Below are 8,081 nucleotides of genomic sequence, written 5' to 3'. Positions count from 1 at the left end.
TTCTAGCCCTAAGGGTTGCTAAGAAAAGCTTGAAAATGTGACTCTCTCCAGGGCCCAGAAACATTGTTCCATTGCAATTTGCTGACTGAGTGAAATTGGGACATTTCGTGAAGAAGGGCCAATTTCACTGCAGCACCATGGAATTGAGGAAACTCTGCCTGCATCCGAATCCTGCCTGGTTTCTGCTAGTTCACCTGCCCAGCTCCTTTGTAACCTGCCCAGTGGCCTGCTAGCAACCTCAGAGCTTCCAGAGTCCATGGCCTTGGAGCAGACACACATGCCGATTGATCTGGGGGCTGGGAACATCCAAAATTGTCAGTGTCCATGACTCCAGGGATCCGTTCCCTTTTTCAGAAACTTTTCAAAAACTGTGGGTTTGTTCCTAAACCAAATTCTGAAAAATAAAAATCTTGCACAAAACAGAATTATCCTTCCCTGCCCCATCTCTAAACCCCGTGTGTATTATTTTTTAAAGATTTCAAGATTTTAAGCCAATTGCATGATGTTTGGAAGCCTGATTCATGGTTTTCAAATGCTTGAGATTAGCAACACTGCCAGGGGATGTGTTACAAAGCAGTAGTAACCAAGTGACTGGGACATAACAGACATTGTAGTCATCTAAAAGGATTATCTGGAATAGGGTGACCAGATGTCCTGATTTTATAGGGGACAGTTCTGATTTCTGGGTCTTTTTCTTCTATAGGTTCCTATTACCCCCACCCCCGTCCCGATTTTTCACATTTACTGTCTGGTCACCCTAATCTGGAAGGATTTAAAGTATGAGTGCTTTCTAATTTACCCTCAGTGAGCAGACAATATAAAGTACCAATCTCAAACTCAAACACATGCCAGGTATATTTCATTGAAGAACATTTGTGATAATGGACATGAATCTGGAAACTCCCTATGGGGAACTTGATGCCTAATTCCAGTCAATTTTATGGAGACTTGGATGTCTAAATCTCCTAGACAGCCTTGAAAATCTCAGCCCTATTAAAAAGTGAGTGTAAATCTAAAGGTCCATCCCAACTCTTCCCAGACATCATGGCGGTTGGTTTCCTGTAAGATATTCACTACCCACATTCAAGCCCGGCGGTGTCATTCAGATTTAATTCATGCCATGAAATTTCCTTCTTCCATGCAGCTCACTCTTGTTATCCCAGTAGGTATGGTTTCATGCACCCCTGTATAAATGGCTGAGGGCAATCACAGCACGGTGACCCAGTTCATACTCCTGGGGCTGACAGATCGTCAGGAGCTGCAGATACCCCTCTTCGCGGCGTTCCTGGCGATCTACATTCTTACGCTGGTTGGGAATCTTGGGATGATTGTGTTGATCAGGGTTGATCCCCGACTCCATTCCCCCATGTACTTCTTCCTCAGTAACCTGTCTGTGGTTGACCTCTGCTACTCCTCAGTCTTCGCTCCAAGGATGCTGGTGAATTTCTTAGTGGGGAGTAAAAGCATTTCTTACTCTGCCTGTATTGCCCAACACTTCTCTTTTGTCGTGTTTGTGAACACAGAAGGGTTCCTGCTGGCCGTGATGGCATACGACCGCTATGTAGCCATTTGTAACCCTCTGCTCTACACCGCTGTTATGTCTAAGAGAGTCTGTATTCATCTAGTGGCCAGCTCATATGTAGGGGGGCTCGTGAACTCACTGACCCACACATGTGGCTTGCTGAGGTTGTCGTTCTGTGGGCCCAACATCATCAATCATTACTTTTGTGACACTAACCCATTGCTGAAGCTTGCCTGCTCTGATAACCACATCAATGAGATTTTGCTTGTAACGTTCTCTGGAGTTATTGCCATGTCCACCCTCCTGTTTGTCATAATCTCTTATCTGTACATCCTCTTCTCTATCCTGAGGATCCGCTCCGCCAAGGGCAGGCTCAAAGCCTTCTCCACCTGTGCCTCTCATCTGACAGCTGTCACCATGTTCTATGGACCTGTGAGCTTAAGCCACATATAACCCAGTTCCAGCTACTCACTGGAACAGGAGAAAATCTCTGCTGTGTTTTATACCCTGGTGGTCCCCATGTTGAACCCCTTGATCTACAGCCTGAGGAACAAGGAGGTTAAGGATGCTCTTAAGAGGGTGATAGACTGGAAAAACATTCCCAGCTAATTTGTCACCATGACAATTCCAGTCAATTGAGAAGAACAATTGGAAGAAGGGTAGGAGTATGCTCTATGTGTTACTGCCTTGATTTGTGTATCACAAATGTTGTACAAGAATTAAATGAAACTCAAAGAACTGATGTAGCATGTGGAAATTATGTTTTACAATTGCTTGAGAGGAACAATGTTACCGAATGTCCTGTCATTATGTGGCTGTTGGAATATAGACAACTTTCCTTGTTTCTTGACCATTAATCTATTTGAAATGGTGCCCTGCAAGGTTATCTGAGATTAAAAATAAAATAAACTTGCTTCTAGGTTTAATTTCTTAATGTGATGCTTTAATTAATGCTCAGTATGTAACTTGCACTATGAGAATTCAACGCTTTTGCTCTCTTTAGTGTCTGGGCCTCATACGGGCTGCCACAATTGATCTCTATCCCCTTTATAGCAGCCCTTAACCTAGTTGAAGACTGTTATCAGGTCCCTCCTCGGTCGTCTTGTCTCAAAACAAAACATGCCCAATTTTTTTAAAACTTTCCTAATAGATCAGGTTTTGTAAACCCTTTTTGTCATTTTTGTTTTTCCCCTCTGGACTCTCTCCTATTTGCCCACGTCCTTTCTAAAGCGTGGCTCCCAAACCTAGACACAGAACTTCAACTGAGGCCTCACCAGTGCCAAGCAGAGCCATACAATCACTGCCTTGGTCTTACACACAACACACCTGGTAATACACCCCAGACAGCCCTTTTCACAACTGCAGCTCATTGTTGGCTCATACTCAACTTGTGACCCACTTGAACTCCCAGATCCATCTCAGCAGCACTTCTCCTAGCCAGTTATTCCCCACATTGTATTATGCATTTGACTTTTCCTTCTAGAGTGAAGTACTATGCAGTTGTCTTTATATTGATCACATCTGTATTCATACTAGTGCTATATCCATCTATTCTTAACCAGTGTTATCGTATATACTTAGGCTTGGAAGGAATAGATTTTTCTCAATAAATGTTGGTCATTATTGATTTCACCATATGCACACAAACCAATGAAAAAATTATTGCCATCAATAATAATTGAAATTTACAGATAGGCAGAATGAGAAAAACTGCAGCTTGAGAATGTATTAGAGTTTGATTTAAGGATATTTATTTTGTATATTTTGACATGTGATGTTGACAATTTGTGTTTTAACAGTTATAAAGCTTTAACTTTTTGAATCTCAGTGTCGGCTGTCATTAACAAAATTATGTCTGACCTCCCATTGTCTGATCCCCCATAATTTCCCGCAATTGTAAAGATTTAAACATTTAAAATAAAAAAGGCTTAAAAATAAAACATTGATATTATCAATTAAAATTATAAAAAACTTAAAAATCAAATTCTGACAAGGCTCTAGCAACTTGTTATTCAGCTTTATTCTCAATCATCTTGTTGTCACCTTGTGTTGCTCCTCATCTGTTTGTCATCTGTACCGTTGTCTCTTATTTTCAGCTTACATTACAAGCTCCTTTGGCCAGAGGTTGTTTTTTTGTTATATGTTGGTACAGCACCTAAAAGAATGGGGTTGGGATTAAGCCCAATACTAATGAATTAATGAAGTAGTATCAATAATAATGGTCATGTAATGTTACTCCCACCAATGCCATATATTTCAGAGGGGTAGTCGTGTTAGTCTGTTTCAGCAAAGAGAACCCAGAAGGTTCCAGCCCACGATAGCTTATGCCCAAATAAATTTGTTAGTCTTTAAGGTGCCAAAGGACTCCTTGTTGTCAATGCCAAATAGTGATTTTATAGGTTTACTTACAGCAATGCTATAAATTGATAATATATTTTAAGGGCTAGAAAGGACAATGACATCGTTTAGTCTGACTGTATAACTCAGGTCACAATTCTATACAGTTACCCTCTGTATTAAGCCCATTAACTGGCATTTATTAAGTGTATCTTCCAGAGAGCCATCGGGTCTTGATTTCACAGCAGCTGTAGCTGGATAAACCGTCACTTCCCATGGTAGTTCATTCCAGCCATTAACCACCCTCACTGTTGAAAATGTGAGCCTCATGACTAATTTGAATTGGGATAGTTTTACTCTGAGCAACACGATATATTGTTCATTAGAACTGGGGGGAGAGGGGAGTTGGACCAAAATACTTTTTTTCTGAGCAACGCAGATTTGGGTTAACTGAAATATTTTATGAATCTGTGTCAAATGAGATGAATTGTTTTGCTTTGATCTAAAACCTCAGAAAAATCTAAAAGGTCTCAATATTTTAAGTTTCCCATTTAAAAGACTTTTTGTTTCAAAATTTACTTCAATTTTATTTTAAAAAAATAACAATTGCAAAAACAGCAACTGATCAAACAAAACATTTCATTCAACTTGTCAGTCAGCCAAAAAAATTGAAATTTTTGAAAAAAAAAAATCAATTTGGGTCAACCAGAAACTAAATTTTTCATTTATGTTTCAGACTAGCCAGCAACCCAAGAAATCAGCTATTCACAGAGCTCTTTTGATCATACAATTTTCTTTCTCATCATTGCTATACACTGATTAGCCCTATTCTCACCAATGATACAATTCTATTGCGTTAGGAACCGGACTCTACAGCTAGCTAATGTAACTCCCTACATGGCCGCATAGAAGAATGCCATTTTCCGGTTTAGTTTAATCCAGTGAATTAAGAGTGTCCATACCAGGAGCTATTCAGGAATAGCTCTAGTGCCTTAAATTCACATATTACCTTGCTCAGGAATAGCTTCCCAATGCAAACAAGCCCCTGTTCTCACCAACACTGATTTAGAGCTTTACTTTCACCCCTCCATGCAGAGGTGGGACACTGAACAGCAAGGTTTAGCAGTGGGGAAATGAATTTATTTGATGTTTTTCCATCCCGAAGAACCCAATACAATTGGGCAAACATTCTGGTGTAGCTGAATGTGCATTTTTCTCTGAAAAAAAGTTTCAGCCAAAGAATTTTGGCCAGCTGTAGTTAGGATACATTCTACCCCATGGAAATGCCTTACACTTAAACTCTGCGAGGTAGACTTGAGCCAAGGGATAATAGAGTGTAGCCCATTGTGATTAATGGTGAGAGGACATAAATCCACTGAAGCACACTCAGATGCCACTTCCTCCGGGATTCAAGAGTTGACCCGCTACCCAACCCCATTCACGGGGGTTCTTTTTATCTTGCATTAATAAAGTTTCAATGAAAAATATTAGAGCGCAATATTGGATCAATCATAGAATCATAGGATTGGAAGGGACCTCAAGAGGTCATAAGTCAGTCCCCTGCACTCATAGCAGGACAAAGCACCATCTAGAACAACCCTGACAGGTGTTTGTCTAACCTGCTCTGAAAAATCTCCAATGATGGAGATTCCACAACCTCCCTAGGCAATTTATTCCAGTGGTTAACCACCCGGACAGTTAGTAAACTTTTCCTAATGTCCAACCTAAACCGCCCTTGCTGCAATTTAAGCCCAATGCTTTCTGCACTGGAAAATACTGATTCATCAAAAATGAAATATTCTTGTGGGAAAATTCCAGTTTCAATGAATTACTCATTTAAAAAAAATTGAAAGAAAAAAGAAGCTTAAAATTGTCTAAATGTTCATTTTTGACATTTTCAAAATGAAAAGTTGCCTTTTTTTAGTTCAAAATTAATGTTTCAAAATGTTAATTAGTTCATTATTTTGTTTAATGTTCATATAATTTGAACTATTGGAACAAAATATTTTGATTGATCAAAATCAACTTTCCCCCAGCTTTTTGGTTTGTGGAAAAAAGGAAAATATCAGCTTTGGGGATGGGACATTTTTAAAATCTCCAAAATTTTCATGGGACAGGAAAACCATTTCCTGCCCAGGTTTAATCTTTGGTTCCAAACTAAAATAATCCACTCAGTGAATAAACAAGCATCTCCCTTAGCCTCCACTAGTAGAGGTTTTATACTGTATTCAAACCTGAAGCCAATTCCTTATGGAAAATTTCCATATAATTTTATTAGAAAAATATGTCAACGTTCTATAATATTCTTACACCGACTGTAACTGAGCATGCGGCTGTATCCAGTCAATGAGTGTTATGGATTGCGGTATTAATGTTAACGGAATACATGGGCCAAGCAGCTAGCTACATTTCAGGGCCCTGGGGATGTTCCAGTTGGAAGTAGAAACTGATGGGCTCTGGTATTTTGTTTTAATGCAGTCTCCTGTTTCCCTGAACTCAGGAGGTCCTAAGAAAGAAAGGACCAATTTTTTACTTTACCACCCCCAGCTTATGTAGCCGCAGTGACAGAAGCTCTCTCTAGCTTTTTCCGGGGTTATGCTGTGCTCATGCCTACTGCATGGCTCTCTCACTTTTTAGTTAGTTGAGATGGTCTGGAACTGTTATTAATGCTGCTGTTGTTGAAGTCTGATCCTGCTTTTTAGAAGACAAAACAAGAAAAGACTCCGATTGACTTCAGTCAATATTGGTTCAGACTGCAGGAGTTTAAGTGGGGATATAAAGGCACCAAACTCCCATTCCAGGGAGTTGTCCAGGGAACTGGATGTCTAACTGCTCATTGAAAATGTGTATTTGCTCATGGGCAGTGGTTGATTGCACGATGGGGTTTCCAATCCTGTACAGGTATTAAAGTGTTGAAAGGAAAATAGTCCTTTTATGTTATGGCACTATAGCGTCATTCCATTTTGTACATATATGGAAAAATCATAAGCAGTATTCCTAGGAGCACAAGAAGTGGATTTAAGTGATCGATGATTCAGACAAAACTTCCCTGGACTAACCAGAGCATATCCAGTATGAATATTCAAATGTCACCATGTGTAGGAAGCTTGCTGGTGCTATGAATATTGATAGCCGCATCACACTAGTACTTCATAATGTGTACTAGTACATCACAATCGTACATCATTATAAATTGATTGGACTACATTCATTCTTGATCTGTCCCCATATCATTCTCTCAAGACAAGGGAGTTACTTCAGGGACGAACCTGTCTCACTGTTTACAAAGTCCAAAGAAAGCCAAAGAAAGCAGACCATTGATATACACCTCTACCCCGATATAATGCGACCCGATGTAACACGAATTCAGATATAACGCGGTAAAGCAGTGCTCCGGGGGGGGGGGGGGGGGCAGGGCTGCACGTTTCGATGGATCAAAGCAAGTTCAATATAATGCGGTTTCACCTATAACGCGGTAAGATTTTTCGGCTCCCGCGGACAGCGTTATATTGGGGTAGAGGTGTAATTTCAGGATTGCCAGAGAAACTCTTTCATAGGTTGGAGAGAAGATAAATAAACAAAAGCCCTACATAAAACGGCAACAGTTTTCAATGAGTAAAACCAGTGGTTCTCAACATTCTCCAGCCTGTGACCCCATGTTAAACAGAAAAAAAGGTTTGAGATCCCTCTTAAGTTTTGGGATGCTCCCCTTCCATCTAACCGTGAAGACAGGGAGGCTGGTTGTGATGACTGGAAACAACCTCCTCTGTTGAGAACTCAGGAGTAAAACAACGTCCTCTTCATGTTGGCATGATGCAGCGGTGAGAGAAGATACTCTGATTTGGTGCAGGCTAGCTCTGCATGATGAACGTCAACTCTGCATTATTCAGACTAAGTCCCTAAGCTCACCAGAGAGGACTTTTCTGGGGAATTTATCATTACACATTCCGAGAACATGGCCGATCGACCTAAGCTGAGCTTTGATAATCGTTACCTCAGTTCTGGTTGCTTTGATTCAGTATGTTTAACAGTGCCCTCCACTGGATGAAATCTCAGAACCGAGGAAGGATACATACAATCTTCTCATCCTCTCACCTGAACTCCAACCTGGCCTAAAACATAACAGGCAACGGCAATTGTCCTTTAAGCCAAATATCAGAGCATCTTGCTGATTCTGCATAGTGTCACAGACCCTCATTCATGGATCTTAAAAACAGCAATT

The 8,081-nt window shown here is 40.4% G+C and overlaps 1 pseudogene; it reads left to right on the top strand.

Moving 5' to 3' along the window:
• Positions 1 to 1,192: 1,192 nt before the first annotated feature.
• On the top strand, positions 1,193 to 2,297 carry LOC135972601 (olfactory receptor-like protein COR8; annotated as a pseudogene).
• Positions 2,298 to 8,081: the final 5,784 nt, after the last annotated feature.

The sequence above is a fragment of the Chrysemys picta genome, chromosome 1, assembly GCF_011386835.1.
Source record: "Chrysemys picta bellii isolate R12L10 chromosome 1, ASM1138683v2, whole genome shotgun sequence".
NCBI classification, from domain to species: domain Eukaryota; kingdom Metazoa; phylum Chordata; order Testudines; family Emydidae; genus Chrysemys; species Chrysemys picta.
Note: the sequence above shows the minus strand (reverse complement) of the source record. Positions and strands in the feature narration are given on the sequence as shown.